General features: G+C 44.3%; 1 long non-coding RNA gene across 2 annotated transcripts in view; it reads right to left on the bottom strand.

Annotated features, from left to right (window-relative positions):
• Positions 1-204: 204 nt before the first annotated feature.
• Positions 205-16,642, bottom strand: part of LOC147016609 (uncharacterized) — a 114,605-nt gene continuing 98,167 nt past the window's right edge. Inside the window, exons 5-7 of one of the 2 annotated variants that reach the window (XR_015049112.1) lie at positions 2,524-2,613; positions 833-911; positions 205-673 (exon numbers count right to left, since the gene is read on the bottom strand). This is a non-coding gene — a long non-coding RNA (uncharacterized LOC147016609). The remainder of the gene's footprint in view (positions 674-832; positions 912-2,523; positions 2,614-16,642) is intronic. The other variant, XR_015049113.1, reaches the window with a different exon arrangement.

Below are 16,642 nucleotides of genomic sequence, written 5' to 3'. Positions count from 1 at the left end.
AGTTTTGCAGTATTTGAACATTTTTTTTTTTGGTATTCATTGTCGAGGCTCATATGAGAGCTAACACACGGAATGCACAACAAGGGGGGCAGGAGAGGGAAGGACAAAACGGTGGGGAACAGAGACATTAGGAGATCTGTGGAAGGGAGAGGGATGGGCGGGTTACACAGGAGTAAACAAGATGGACATCACAAGGACATGTTATATAAAATGGTGTATAAGACTGCATCGACAGCATTAGACTTCCAGAATTTTTTTATACGGCCTTTAAAAACATGTTATTTCATTTGAATCATACACTTGTTCACATGTACTTTATAGTGACAGCGTGGTAATGCCAGTGTATTGAATCATTGTTGTCTCACTGGCTTCACAGGATTTATTACCTTAACCGGAGGAGAGGGTATTGCATTTGGGTCTTGTCTCTCTGTCTGTCCGCACGTAATGTGCCAACAGACCACAATTTTTACACATTATCTTTTTTCAACCGAGTACGTCTATAAAGTGTGTACTAAAAAAAAAACCACACAAACACCACACAAAGCACGTCCTGGTGAGGGTCTGCAATCTTTGATTCCTCTTTATAGTTTACCTATGGTTCCTTTTCAGTCCCCATAAACCACACATAGAGAACCTTAGAACTCCTAGTTGTTTCTTGACAACGGATGTGCTTCTGGGGGTGGGGGGGGGGGTAGAAGGGATGGTTTGTCCTCTGCAGTACTATTGTGTCAACACTTTCAACTGCCATGAAGAATTGATATTAAGAGTTAAACAGGTTTTTGATATGTATAATAGATACAGACAAAAGGCTGATTCCAGAAGCAACCTTCACCTGGGATTTTGTTGCCAAAACACAATTTTGAAACTCCAGTTCCATCATTGTTCAAAACCAGCAGAGAAACAAACATTTTCTGAAGAAGGGAAAGATTCACATAGATGGCATCGAAATTTCATGAAAACGTTTATCTCCAACTGTAAGAGAGATGTGTGTGTGTGTGTGTGTGTGTGTGTGTGTGTGTGTATGTGTGTGTATGTGTGTGTATGTGTGTGTGTGTGTGTGTGTGTGTGTGTGTGTGTGTGTGTGTGTGTGTGTGTGTGTGTGTGTGTGTGTGTGTGTGTGTGTGTGTGTGTGTGTGCGCGCGCGTGCGCGTGTGCTGCCATTTTTCTCAAGGATGGACAAAGGGATCTTTATCAAACTTTCAGAGATTCATCAGTGAGTGTTGTAGGCCAAAAAATTACTTGAAAATTTAGAGAAAAAAAAGTTGCATCTTTTTTTAATCGCTCTATCGTACCTTAGCTTTTGTAGATCTGTGAAAGGTAATATTAAATGATCCCTGACACGATTACTTAATGGGTGTAGGGAGGTGCTTTCAGCCTCCACAAAAAAAAAAATCAAAATTTAATTTCTTAAAAATGCCAACAGGATTAGAACAGCACCGGGCAATGCCAGGTAGCCCTGCTCGTCAACAATAAGATTGGTCTCCATAAAATGCAGTACATTATATTTTATGGCATGTCTTATTTCATAAATCGGAGAAAAATAAACAGAAAAATCGAAGAATAAAATGGTACAATGCGTAGAAGTTTTGGAAAAAAAAATCGAGAAAAATGAGGCTTAAAACAAAAATAGGAGTTCCATGTGAATGCTGCTGATGTCTTAAATAACATGATAAAAGTGTAAAGAAAGCCAGAATGAAAGAAAGAAGAGAAAGAAGAAATATTGATTTAAAAGAAAAATGTGAATACAAGATGACGATGTATGAAAAGCAATGATGAAGATCATAGTATATACAATTTGAGAAGTGTCTCTTTGTGGGTTTATTTGTTTGACTGATATGCATTCTGAAACCGCTGGATGGAATGAGTTGAAAACTGGTGGTTGTACTCAAGGGGTGCACGGGGATGTTTTGGGAGGTGAAAGGAAAATCATAGTTCGGGGGTTGAGGGTGGGCTCGGACCACATTCCTCTCTATCTAAATGTATATCATATAGCACCACCTGGGGAAAGCCTCCAGTACAAATCATAAATCTTAAAGTGGGATAATTAAGCAAGGGATCTTTGCTTGTAACTTAACGTGTGACAAATACAGAAAGCAAGCCCAACATGTGTTATTTGAAAAAGCTATCGAAAGACAACAATCATATCATTGTAATGATGTAGTAACAATTTTTAAGAAAAAAAATGAATCAAACGAAGGAAATTTCCAATCAAAATGAGCAATCCATTCAAAGTGAGATCGGTACAAGCTGAAAAGACAAAAAAAGGATCATGGCAGATGAATCGATACAGGAGCGGCAGATGGTTGCGCACCTGGGGATGCATGGTAGACCTTGAATGCCTCAGAGGACGCTTCGAGCCAGACATGCCCTTGGGTTAATCTTTCCTTAACATCGATCAAACCTCCCCAGAATAACTGTTTGACACGTTTGCAGACACTATATTTTGTTCAAGATTGCATCAGTCTAAAATGCCTTCATATTATCCTGTTCCGATTTACACCCACACATGGGAGTTGAAATTACCTGCTCCTCAGGTGGGCCTCCACTGGCCAAAATCTTGGATATGATATGTCTGCTGGAGTTGTGTCCAACCTTTGTTCAACACCAGACAACCTGAAAACATTGAGAAAACTTACAAAGGCTTCCCCACCCCTGAACACTCATCGATCTGAGCTGCATCATGACACACTTTCCCATTGGCCAGAGGCACAGAGATGCTGGGGTTGAACAGAACATGTATTGTCAAAAATTTTGTTGGATATTGCATACACCGGCCAACTGTGTCACATGTGACACAAGACAGATGTATTGGAAAATAAATTAAACAAAAACTGAAAGATGAATATCCACATTTACTAATCATAAGCACAATGATATGTTGATTCTGATATACCCTGCTCTGTTACAGAGCGTGGGTGCTGCCAAAGCAGTTTCTTGGCAAGGGTTTGTTTACCATTGCCTTTCCAGCAGTAGTTAGTGCAGGAACTTGTAATTTGTTCATGGTGCCCACGATACCAGGCTTACCAGGTATGGGAGCATGTGCCAGAACAGCGCGTCGCTGCGTCCACTTTCCGTCGGTACTCCAGGGGCCTCCGTCTGGCCGTCCCCCAGGCAGATGCCAGGCCCATCCCCATCTCCTTGAGATGGTGGTTAACCTGCTGCAACCATGAGGCACGTGGTCGGCCCACTGGCCTCCTCCACTCATGAGACTCCCTCGCTGAGAGAATCTGGTGAGCAGGATCAGCATCAGGAAAACGAGCCACATGTCCATACAGCCGCAACTGACGCTCACGGACTATGCAGGTAACAAATCTGATCCGAGTCTCTCTCAGCAACCGCTCGTTGGACACAAAATCCGACCAACGATAGCCAAGGATTCTCCGAAGACACCTGGTACCAAAGGAATTAAGTCTCCGTCTCAGATCCTTGGTCAGAGTCCAAGTCTCGCACCCATAGAGCAAGACTGGAAGTACCAAGGACCTGAAGACTCGGACTTTCGTCCTCCCGCACAGGTACCGGCAGCGCCACACCCCATGATCCAGTGAATCCATGACTCCCCAGGCCCGACCCAGACATCTATTGACCTCTGACTCGCAGCCAGCAGAGACATGAATATCACTGCCAAGGGAAGTGAATCTCTCCACGACCTCAACATCCTCACCACAAACAGACACAGACAGGACAGCAGCATCCAAGATGTCACCGAAAGCCTGGATCTTAGTTTTGACCCAAGAAACCCGTAATCCCAGCGGCTCCGACTCTTCATTCAGCACCTCGAGGGCCCCCAAAAGGATGTCTAAAGTCTCGGCAAAGATGACTGCATCGTCTGCAAAATCAAGGTCCAAGATCTTGACATTCCCAAACGATGCACCGCAACTTGATCTCTCCGACATCCTCCCTAAAATCCAGTCCATACAAGTGCTGAAAAGTGTGGGGGCCAGTACACATCCCTGACGAACTCCAGTAACAACTGGAAATAAGTCAGAGATGGTACCACCACACTTCACAGCACTCTCAGAACCAGAGTAGAGTTCAGACATCAGATCGATCAGTTTTGGTGGCACCCCACGAAGACCAAGAATCCTCCAGAGGACATCCCGATTCACTGAATCGAACGCTTTACAGAGATCAACATAGGCTGCAAGCAGCCCCTGCCGAAACTCTCGTCTGCGTTCGGTGAGGACACGAAGGGCAAGGATACGGTCAATCGTTGATCTTTTTGGTGTAAAGCCTGACTGCTCTGGACGCTGGTGCTCAAGCAGATGGTGGCGAACCCTATCAAGAATTATCCGAGCAAAGACCTTGCCCAGCACTGAGAGCAGCGTCACCCCTCGGTAGTTGTTGCAGTCTTGGCGATCACCCTTCCCTTTCCAGAGAGGGACAACAAGGCCCCTCTTCCAGTCAGTTGGGATGATGCCTGTGTTCCAGGCAGAGCACAAAACTGCATGCAACGACACGAGTGCAGCATTTCCACCAGCCTTGAGAAGTTCGGCATGGATGCCACAGATCCCTGGAGCTTTGCCCCGTTTCAACTGGTTCACCGCAGCCCGTGTTTCCACAAGCGAAGGTGGACCACAGTTGATTCGTGGGTCAGCAACAGGGATTGTAACACCCTTGACGTCCAACTCGACAGCTGGGGGATCAGCCTGGTACAACCGCTCAAAGTAACCGGCCCAGCGGGCCTTCACTTCAGACTCCTCTGTCAAGAGCCTACCACTCTCTGCTCGAACTGCAGTGCTCCGAGGGATGGGCTTGGATGAACGTAATGCGCGAATTCCCCTGTAAGCGGGACGAGAATCACCTGTCGACAGGTGATGCTCTACCCCCTCACAGATTCCTCGCACATAGGCCTCCTTGTCCACCCTCAGTGCACGTACAGTTTTACGCCTCAGCTCCCTGAACAGCTCAGCTCTGCCATTCAGCCTGGCCCTGCGACTCTGGCCAATGGTATCCAGTGTCCCTTGAGAGACAAAATTCTTCTTTGCCCTGCGGTGAGTTCCAAGACATCCACCGGCAACATCAAGGACGGTGGTCTTAAAGGCGCTCCACAACTCTTCAGGACCCCCCAAAGCACCCAGACCCCCCAAGTGTCCACTCAGCCTGTTCGCAAACTCCTCAGCTACTCTCATCCCTGAGCTTGGCAACATCCAGCCTAGGCTGGGATGGTACCATTCTCCAGGATTTAAGGTGCAGCTTTAGAGTTGCTACAACAAGCCTGTGGTCAGTATTGAGGAACTGAGCACTCCGGTAGACCCTGCAGTTCTGGATCATCCTCCAACGACCGTCAATGAGGACATGGTCAATCTCCTTTGCCACACCGCCAGCGTTGGAATACCAAGTCCAGCGATGAGCTTGTGGGCGCTGAAACCATGAACCAGCCACCCTAAGTCCATGACTTCTTGCAAAGTCAAGGAACTTAGTGCTATTCTGGTTCATAGTTCCTGACCCATGGGGACCAACACACACCTCATAACCGTCCCTATCAGTTCCAGTCGATGCATTGAAATCCCCCAAGACTAGAAGTGTATCTCGTCTGGGGCACTGATCAACCACAGACTCGAGCGTGGCGTAGAATGCATCCTTCACGGTGAGATCACTCGCCTCAGTCGGAGCATAAACAGAGACCACGGAAATGACACCTAAGGAGTGACGAATCCTTAATCTCATAATACGCTCGTTGACCGGTGTTACCTCAATTATCATTGGGGTCAGCTTATTGGACATAGCTACAGCAACTCCTTGGGTATGGTAACCATCAAAGCGACCAGACCAATAGTAGGTGTAACCACCCACCATTATCTCGCCGCAATCCGGTCTCCGAACCTCAGAGAGAGCTGCAATCCCGATGTCCAAACGCTTGAGCTCAGATGATAACAGAGACAGGTGATCATCCTCTCTTTGGGATAGGACATTCCAGGCACCCACCCGAAGGGACCGCCTCAGGTTAACCCAAGGAGACCGCCGTCTGGTGGACGACACCTCAGCACCACTCCGACACACTCTCCCGCAATCTGACCCAGGGATGTTACCCCGTGGTTTCCCTCCTATCAAAGATTGGGAGTCCCGAAGGCTTTGCCCCAATCCCGTTATCCGGTGAGCTGCCCTGCGAAGGGAAGCTGCACAGTAGGTACTCCCACGGAGTGGGTTTTCAGATTTTTTTTGCGTTTTTGCGTTTTGCGGAATGAAGGGTTTTACGGTGGCCGGAGTGCAAATCCTGCCACCAACCTCCGAATAAGTAACCCAACTGCAGGAGGACGTCTGCAGACACAGTTGGGCACTAGATATGGATGGCCGTTGGCTCACAAGGAGCTCCTCCGCCCTTTGACAGGTTTTGTTTTTAATCCGGCTGGGTGTCCATATCCAAACACCCTCCTCACCAGAAAACCTGGTGGGGGAGACGGTTTAGTCGCCGACAACCCGACCATGGAATAGGTTAGTACAGGTTTACATGGTACCTGTAGCAGGTCACAGATCGAACCTGACCTGACAAAAGGCTTACCCTTCATGAATAAAACTGTGGAAACTTTAATGTCCACCAACTAATGCCAGCAAGACAGGACACCAGTGCAACTTCCATCTGAGGGACAGCACACCTTTGATGAATCACTCTACCTGTGAAACACCGGAATGAAATGAGTTTATAGTTTATCTGAAGTTCAAACCCAGGCGATATGGCTTAGATGACAGTGTACTTCAATGCCATCCTGCCAGCCCCACAATGACATAGGTTGGTGTATATCGATTCGAATGCCAAGTGTTGGTTTAATGGTCAGGGTTGTGGGCTTGGGATCCAAGGATCCTGAGTTCAAATTCCACTTGGCTGTTGAATTAATACCAGGTGGGGTTAACTGTCATCCTTCCGAGGTCAGCAAAATGAGTGCCAGCTTCCTGGTATCCTGTGTCAGAGTGGTGACCCGTCCAGGATTGTGCTCAATAGCCAAGGAGACTGCTTAGGCAGCACCAACGCTCTGCACAGAGTATGGTCCCGATGGATGAATATCCATTTACTGTCGAAGATGGACTCGTAGTAACATCCCCTTTATCTTATTAGTAGTGGGATTCTGTGTGTGTGTGTGTGTGTGTGTGTGTGTGTGTGTGTGTGTGTGTGTGTGTGTGTGTGTGTGTGTGTGTGTGTGTGTGTGTGTGTGTGTGTGTGTGTGTGTATTGATGCACAGCTCGATGTATATAAGGCCAATACCATGTACTCTGGGTGGGCTTATACATTGGTATTTATGGTATGGTTTATAAAACCAAGGAAAACCATTCATTTGACACTAAATTAGAGGTAAAATGACATGAGAACAGAATGGAGAACGACGTTAAATGAGTATGTTCTAAAATAAATCAGTGACTTAAAATAATGAAACAATGTTAATGGAGTACTTGCAGAACGTGTGTGTGTGTGTATATAATATATATATATATATATATATATATATATATATATATATATATATATATATATATATATATATATATATATATATATATATATATATATACACACACAGAAATATACACATATATATCCATCCATTCCATTTTTTGGACCATTCTCTGTGCAGAGTGTTGGTGCTGCCTAAGCAGTCTCCTTGGCTATCAGGAACAATCCTGGACGGGTCGCCACTCCGACACAGTATACCAGCATGCTGGCACTCATTTTGCCGACCTCGGAAGGATGACAGGTTGAGTTGACCCCACCTGGTATCAATTCAAGAGCTGAGTGGGGTTTGAACTCAGGACCCTCGGATCCCAAGCCTGCCACCCAAACCATTGAGCCAACACCAGGCATATATATATATATATATATATATATATATATATATATATATATATATATATATATATATATATATATATATATATATATATATATATATATATATATATATATATATATATATATATATATATATGCCTGGTATTTATATATGCCTGGTATTTATATATGCCTGGTATTTGACGATGACGAACCTATATATATATATGCCTGGTATTTATATATGCCTGGTATTTGACGATGACGAACCTATATATATATATATATATATATATATATATATATATATATATATATATATATATATATATATATATATATGCCTGGTATTTGACGATGACGAACCTATATATATATATATATATATATATATATATATATATATATATATATATATATATATATATATATATATATATATATATATGCCTGGTATTTGACGATGACGAACCTATATATATATATATATATATATATATATATATATATATATATATATATATATATATATATATATATATATATATATATATATATATATATATATATATATATATATATATATATATATATATATATATATATATATATATATCCATCCCTGTGTGTGGGATAGTCAGAGAGATGAAGAAAGTAGGCAGGAGTACAAGGAGTGGCGGCGAAAGGCAAAGAGAGAGGTGGAAAAGGCCAAGGAAAAGGCATATGACGAGCTGTATGAGGAGTTGGATACAAAAGAAGGGGAAAAGGATTTATACCGATTGGCAAGACAGAAGGACCGAGCTGGGAAGGATGTGCTGCAGGTTAGGGTGATAAAGGACGCAAATGGGAATGTGCTGACGAGCGAGGAGAGTGTGTTGAGAAGGTGGATGGAGTACTTTGAGGAGCTGATGAATGAAGAAAATGAGAGAGAGAGAAGGTTGGAAGAGGTGGAGATAGTGAATGTGGAAGTGGGGTGGATCAGTAAGGATGAAGTGAGGACTGCTATGAAGAAGATGAAAAGTGGAAAGGCGGTTGGCCCAGATGGAATACCAGTGGAGGCATGGAAGTGCTTAGGAGAGATGGCAGTGGGGTTGTTAACCAGATTGTTTAATAAAGTCTTGGAAAGTGAGAGGATGCCGGATGAGTGGAGATTAAATGTACTGGTTCCGATTTTCAAGAACAAGGGTGATGTGCAGAGCTGTGGAAATTACAGAGGGATAAAGTTGTGAAGATAAACCATGAAGTTGTGGGAAAGAGTAGTGGAAGCTCGGTTGAGAGGAGAGGTGACGATCTGTGAGCAGCAATATGGGTTTATGCCAGGAAAGAGCACCACTGATGTGATGTTTGCTTTGAGAATGTTGATGGAGAAGTATAGGGAAGGCCAGAAGGAGTTACATTGTGTGTTTGTGGATTTAGAGAAAGCTTATGATAGGGTGCCAAGAGAGGAGTTGTGGCATTGTATGAGGAAGTCGGGAGTGGTGGAGAAGTATGTGAGGATCGTGCAGGATATGTATGAGGACAGTGTGACAGCGGTGAGGTTTGCGGTAGGAATGACGGACCGGTTTAAGGTAAAAGTGGGATTGCACCAAGGATCGACTCTGAGCCCTTTCCTGTTTGCAACGGTGATGGACAGGTTGACGGACAAGATCAGACTGGAGTCTCCATGGACTATGATGTTCGCGGATGACATCATGATCTGTAGGGAGAGTAGGGAGCAGGCTGAGGCGAGCCTTGAGAGGTGAAGGTATGCACTGGAGAGAAGGGGAATGAGAGTCAGTCGGAGTAAGACGGAGTACATGTGCGTAAATGAGAGGGAGGGTGGTGGTATGGTGCGGTTGCAAGGAGTTGAGGTGGGGAAGGTGGATGGGTTTAAATACTTGGGATCAACTGTCCAAAGTAACGGAGAGTGTGGGAGAGAAGTGAAAAAGAGAGTGCAGGCAGGATGGAGTGGGTGGAGAAGTGTTGCAGGAGTGATTTGTGACAGAAGGGTAGCTGCAAGAGTGAAGGGGAAAGTATATAAGACGGTAGTGAGACCAGCTATGTTGTATGGTTTGGAGGCGGTGGCACTAACAATAAGACAGGAAGCGGAGCTGGAGGTGGCAGAGTTAAAGATGATGCGATTCTCGTTGGGAGTGACGAGGATGGATAGGATAAGAAATGAGTATATTAGAGGGACAGCGCAGGTAGGACGGTTTGGAGACAAAGTGAGCGAGGCGAGATTGAGATGGTTTGGACATGTGCACAGGAGGAAAACGGAGTATATCGGGAGAAGGATGTTGAAGATGGATCCGCCAGGCAGGAGGAAAAGAGGAAGGCCAAATAAGAGGTTCATGGATGCGGTGAGGGCGGACATGCGGGTGGTTGGAGTGTCAATGGAAGATGTGGAGGACAGAGCGAAATGGAGACAGTTGATCCGCTGTGGCGACCCCTAACGGGAGCAAGCCGAAAGAGGAAGAAGAAGAAGATATACCCCTGTGTGTCGTAAGAGGTGACCAGGGTTGCGTCAGGAAGGGCATCCGGCTTAAAAACCTATGCCAAATTATGATGCAGACAACAAAACGAATTTCCATACCGGATCGGTCGAGGCCCGGGTTACCAACGACCGGTACCGGTGGTCAGCAGGGTACCAGTGGAAATTGTTCTTCCGCTGGGCGAAGGAGGAGAAGGAGATGGGGAAGGCGAGTCCGGAGGCAGTGGGAGAGGGGGAAGGGTAGAAGTGTGGAGGTGAGAGTTGGAACTCTGAATGTTGGTACGATGACTGGCAAAGGGCGAGAGTTGGCTGATATGATGGAGAGAAGAAAGGTGGACATATTGTGTACAAGAGACCAAGTGGATGGGGAGTAAGGCGAGGAGCATTGGAGGTGGTTTCAAACTGTTCTCCCATGGTGTGGATGGGAGGAGAAATGGTGTCGGGGTAATCCTGAAGGAAGATTATGTCAAGAGGGTATTGGAGGTGAGGAGAGTGACCGAGTGATGAGTGTGAAGTTGGAAATTGAAGGGGTGATGATGAATGTCATCAGTGCATATGCCCCACATATGGGGTGTGAGATGGAGTATAAAGAAGATTTCTGGAGTGAGTTAGATGAAGTGGTGGAGAGTGTATCCAAGGATGAAAGAGTGGTGATTGGAGCAGATTTCAATGGGCATGTTGGGGAAGGGAATAAAGAGGATGAGGAGGTGATGGGGAGGTACGGTCTCAACAAGAGAAATGTGGAAGGGCAAATGGTGGTAGAGTTTGCAAAAAGAATGGAAATGGCAGTGGTAAATACGTATTTCAAGAAGGAGGAACACAGGGTGACGTACAAGAGTGGAGGAAAGTGCACACAGGTGGATTACATCTGAAGCAAGAGATGAAACCTGAAAGAGATTAGAGACTGTAAGGTGGTGGCAGGGGAGAGTGTAGCTCGACAGCATCGATTGGTGGTCTGTAGGATGACTTTAGAGGTGAGGTTGAGGAAGAGAGTGAGGGCTGAACCAAGGACCAGATGGTGGAAGCTGAAGGAGAAAGACTGTTGTGTGAAATTTAGGGAGGAGGTGAGACAGGCGTTGGATGGTGGTAAAGATGGGTGGGATGATTGAGCAACTACAGCAGAAGTGGTGAAGGAGATAGCTAGGAAGGTACTTGGTGTGACATCTGGACAGAGGAAGGAAGATAAGGAGACTTGGTGGTGGAATGAGGAAGTGCACGAAAGTATAAGGAAGAAGGGGTTGGCCAAAAAGAAGTGGGATAGTCAGAGAGATGAAGAAAGTAGGCAGGAGTACAAGAAGTGGTGGCGAAAGGCAAAAAGAGAGGTTGAAAAGGCATATGACGAGCTGTATGAGAAGGGGATTTATACCGATTGGCAATCCATCAAAAGAAGGGGAAAAGGATTCATACCGATTGGCAAGACAGAGGGACCGAGCTGGGAAGGATGTGCTGCAGGTTAGGGTGATAATGGATGCAAATGGGAATGTGCTGACGAGCGAGGAGAGTGTGTTGAGAAGGTGGATGGAGTACTTTGAGGAGCTGATGAATGAAGAAAATGAGAGAGAGAGAAGGTTGGAAGAGGTGGAGATAGTGAATCTGGAAGTGGGGTGGATCAGTAAGGATGAAGTGAGGACTGCGATGAAGAAGATGAAAAGTGGAAAGGCGGTTGGCCCAGATGGTATACCAGTGGAGGCATGGAAGTGCTTTGGAGAGATGGCAGTGGGGTTGTTAACCAGATTGTTTAATAAAGTCTTGGAAAGTGAGAGAATGCCAGAGGAGTGGAGATTAAGTGTACTGGTTCCGATTTTCAAGAATAAGGGTGATGTGCAGAGCTGTGGAAATTACAGAGGGATAAAGTTGTTAAGCCACACCATGAAGTTGTGGGAAAGAGTAGTGGAAGCTCGGTTGAGAGGAGAGGTGACGATCTGTGAGCAGCAATATGGGTTTATGCCAGGAAAGAGCACCACTGATGCGATGTTTGCTCTGAGAATGTTGATGGAGAAGTATAGGGAAGGCCAGAAAGAGTTACATTGTGTGTTTGTGGATTTAGAGAAAGCTTATGATAGGGTGCCAAGAGAGGAGTTGTGGTATTGTATGAGGAAGTCGGGAGTGGTGGAGAAGTATTTGAGGATCGTGCAGGATATGTATGAGGACAGTGTGACAGCGGTGAGGTGTGCGGTAGGAATGACGGACCGGTTTAAGGTTAAAGTGGGATTGCACCAAGGATCGACTCTGAGCCCTTTCCTGTTTGCAATGGTGATGGACAGGTTGACGGACGAGATCAGACTGGAGTCTCCATGGACTATGATGTTCACGGATGACATCATGATCTGTAGGGAGAGTAGGGAGCAGGCTGAATCGAGCCTTGAGAGGTGGAGGTACGCACTGGAGAGAAGGGGAATGTTAGTCAGTCGGAGTAAGATGGAGTACATGTGCGTAAATGAGAGGGAGGGTGGTGGTATGGTGCAGTTGCAAGGAGTTGAGGTGGGGAAGGTGGATTGGTTTAAATACTTGGGATCAACTGTCCAAAGTAACCGAGAGTGTGGGAGAGAAGTGAAAAAGAGAGTGCAGGCAGGATGGAGTGGGTGGAGAAGAGTTGCAGGAGTGATTTGTGACAGAAGGGGAGCTGCAAGAGTGAAGGGGAAAGTATATAAGACGGTAGTGAGATCAGCTATGTTGTATGGTTTGGAGGCGGTGGCACTAACAAAAAGACAGGAAGCAGAGCTGGAGGTGGCAGAGTTGAAGATGCTGCGATTCTCGTTGGGAGTGACGAGGATGGATAGGATAAGAAATGAGTATATTAGAGGGACAGCGCAGGTAGGACGGTTTGGAGTCAAAGTGAGAGAGGCGAGATTGAGATGGTTTGGACAAGTGCACAGGAGGGAAACGGAGTATATCGGGAGAAGGATGTTGAAGATGGAGCCGCCAGGCAGGAGGAGAAGAGGAAGGCCAAAGAAGAGGTTCATGGATGCGGTGAGGGCGGACATGCGGGTGGTTGGAGTGTCAATGGAAGATGTGGAGGATAGAGCGAAATGGAGACAGTTGGTCCGCTGTGGCGACCCCTAACGGGAGCTAGCCGAAAGAGGAATAAGAATTGTTTCAGAAGTCAAGGATGAGACAATGCAATAATTTTTGACCAAGTTATAATTAATTGTAGTGGCCTTCAATCAACAGCTGCAAAATGCCAAAAACCCGGTTTCGTTCAACAACTTTCAAAATTTGACCTTTGCATAACCTTTACAGGTCACAAAACAATGATGTGGACATTAAAATAAGGAAACAGGATACGTGCTATCGCTTATTGGAGTTAGTTCGTCGAAGAAGGTCGAAAACCCATTTCAATTGCCACAACTTTGAAAATCTGACCTTTGTGGCCTTTTAAGGTCAAAGGTCAAGGATTATCACCTTTGGTGCAAAACTTCCTCTGGAACATTCCAGGAACAATATAACGCATATCGGCCATATGGCATTTCACACTCCTCGGATTATCCATACTTTGATGAAATCAGTGGAAAAACAAACTTGAAGGGGGCGCCACGGGCAAGGTGTTCGAGATAGAGCAAAATGGTTTCAACACTTTCGGTGGGGAATGACTTCAAGATTATGCATAAAAATATTGTCATCCTCGCTCTCAAAGCTTGGGCGGTCGTATGATTTTTACGTCAAAATTAGCAATTTTCTAAGTTTTTGACCTTGTAACGCAAATGAAAAATCGGACAATGATAAGTTTAAGATAATTCATTTTGCTATTCAAATACTGAAGAACCCATTCCATTCAGTAAATTTCCAAGGAGAAGATAGATTATAATTAATCCGATTGTACCCTAAAAATGGCTCTTTTTCGGGCATGGCTCCGCCCACAATTGGCGTAGCACCCCTCATCCAGGAAAACACAACTAGACATTGATATCGAACACATAACCAAGTTTCATCAAAATCGGATCAAAGTCCACGGAGTTATGCTCTGGACAGACAGACAGACACACAGACATAACAAATATAGTGGGTACTCTGGCTGATGCTCGTGAACCAATATACACACACATATATATATATATATATATATATATATATATATATATATATATATATATATATATACATATATATACACATCCATAAACATATACACATGTATTATTTATTTACATATATATATATATATATATATATATATATATATATATATATTTATAAATATATATATATATATATATATATATATATATATATATATATATATATATATATATATATATATATTTATAAATATATATATATATATATATATATATATATATATATATATATTTATAAATATATATACATACATACACACATACATACACACACACACACACACACACACACATACACACACACACACACACACACACACACACACACACACACACACACACACACACACACACACACACACACACACCCTTGCAGAGTGTGCTTACACATTGTGTAAGCATACTAACTGATTGTCTTGGGTCACTCACCTGCATTTGATCTTTCATTTATTTATATTTTCATTTACAGATGCTTTCTGATGGCTCTGTGATTTTTCCTGTGTACCAGCTTCGGTTTCTTTCGGCGTCCAAAATTTCAGCTTTCTCCGTCACCCGGAAGGTTCCGATCTTTAATAAGAGTCAGTGAGTGAGTGAATCAGTGAGTCAATGGTTGGAAAGAACTATATATATAAGATCTGAAAAAGGAAGACCCACCCACATCTCCCATTGGCACAATATAGTCAGTCAATGTGAGATGTGAACGTTATGTTTTTTTATGTATCTGTGTCGAAGTGATGGGAAGATAATGAAAGCACAATACACAAAAAGTCTAAACAAAGTGATGTCGTCTGAATGAAATTATACATTTCAGCTGGCGAGGCACCACCGGAGGGACAGCATGCCACCGCGGGCCAAAACACAGTCAGTATGTGAGAAGTGTAGGTTTTTTTTCACATATGTACCGGTGTCAAAGGCATTTAATAATAATATGAGTGAGGAAAGTGAAAAAAATCGTGAAGTAAAGAAGAAATCATTGCGCCTGTTCCAAGTCAAGGCATGCTTGAGCAGGCCAAAAAACATGCCAGCTTCAGACCAGAGCAGGGTTACCCAGGCTACGCCTCAAGACCCCGAAGAGAGCGGTGACCGAGGATGTGCCGGATAAAGGATATAATTAATTAAGGCCGTTAATTATCTTCAAAAGGGGTGTTTTCATTAACTCAAACACCCAATTTCCACTCTTGCACTTCCTTAGAGTTTTCTTAGTATGCATGCAAAGTTTCAGGCTGCTCGGTTTCATAGCTTTGTTGTTATGGAGGAGAAACACACACACACACACACACACACACACACACACACACACACACACACACACACACACACACACACACACACACACACACACACACACACACACACACACACACACACACACACCCAAAAGAGAATGGGCGCACACAAAAAAAGTTTGAGCTGGTGACCGCAACAACCAGGGAATCATTTAGTTCCTTCATGAGCAATGGCAGTCTCGTGGGTATGTCTGTGTTCTGGAGGGGAAGGAGCTTATTGTGACTGTTGACAAAGATTGCCACAGGCTAACATCAGTTGGTGACAGAGTTAAGTGTGAGGTGGTCCCTTTCCCTACATTTAAATTAAGAAGAAGCAGATGATAAATTACTTCTCCATGCACAAAATGCATGAAACAATGACCATGGCACTATCATAATCAAAAACTCTGACACTGATATTGAAGTCCTGGCTCTCTGTCACCAGGAACATATTTATGTCAAATTATTTCTCGTCATTGGTGCCCAACAAAAGGAAAAAGTTATTGACATCAAGCATCAAGCCTCCAATTGGGGTGAGAATGTGTGCAAGTCCATCATAGGGTTCCATGCTTTCACAAGGACTGACACACAAGTGCCTTCTGCAGAAAAGGAAGGAAAGTAGCCCTTGATTTGTTTGAGAAGGATGGAGTTGCCATGAGGGCATTGCAGATGTTGTGTGAGTCATTTCAGGTGACTCAAGAACTTCTAACTTTGTGTGAACAGTTCACTGCCCATTGCATGGTATTGACTTCCAGGAAAACATCAATAATGCATAATACATTCTCTTCTGTGTGAGGAGTCACCAGTCTCAGCAACTACCACCAACAAAGCATGCACTGACGAAAAACACAGCGAGCCAACTACCAAGGCGCATTCTGGATACGTGTTTTGGAGTCAGAACCTGATGCTCAAAGCCCAGTTGTCCATGGGTGGACTCCATCCAATGATATCCTGTCTATTCATTGGACAGTGAAGTTGCCAGCTCCAAATTTTCTCCTGGAGTATACCTGTTGTGGATGTAAAACTCCCTGTGCTACCAAGCTTTGAACCTGCAATGCAGTGTATTCGTCAT

The sequence above is a fragment of the Eptatretus burgeri genome, chromosome 11 (genome assembly GCF_056783735.1).
Source record: "Eptatretus burgeri isolate ZD-2024b chromosome 11, Ebu_testis_v1, whole genome shotgun sequence".
NCBI classification, from domain to species: Eukaryota; Metazoa; Chordata; class Myxini; order Myxiniformes; family Myxinidae; genus Eptatretus; species Eptatretus burgeri.
The sequence above is the reverse complement of the archived record's forward strand: the minus strand, read 5'-3'. Positions and strand labels throughout refer to the sequence as shown.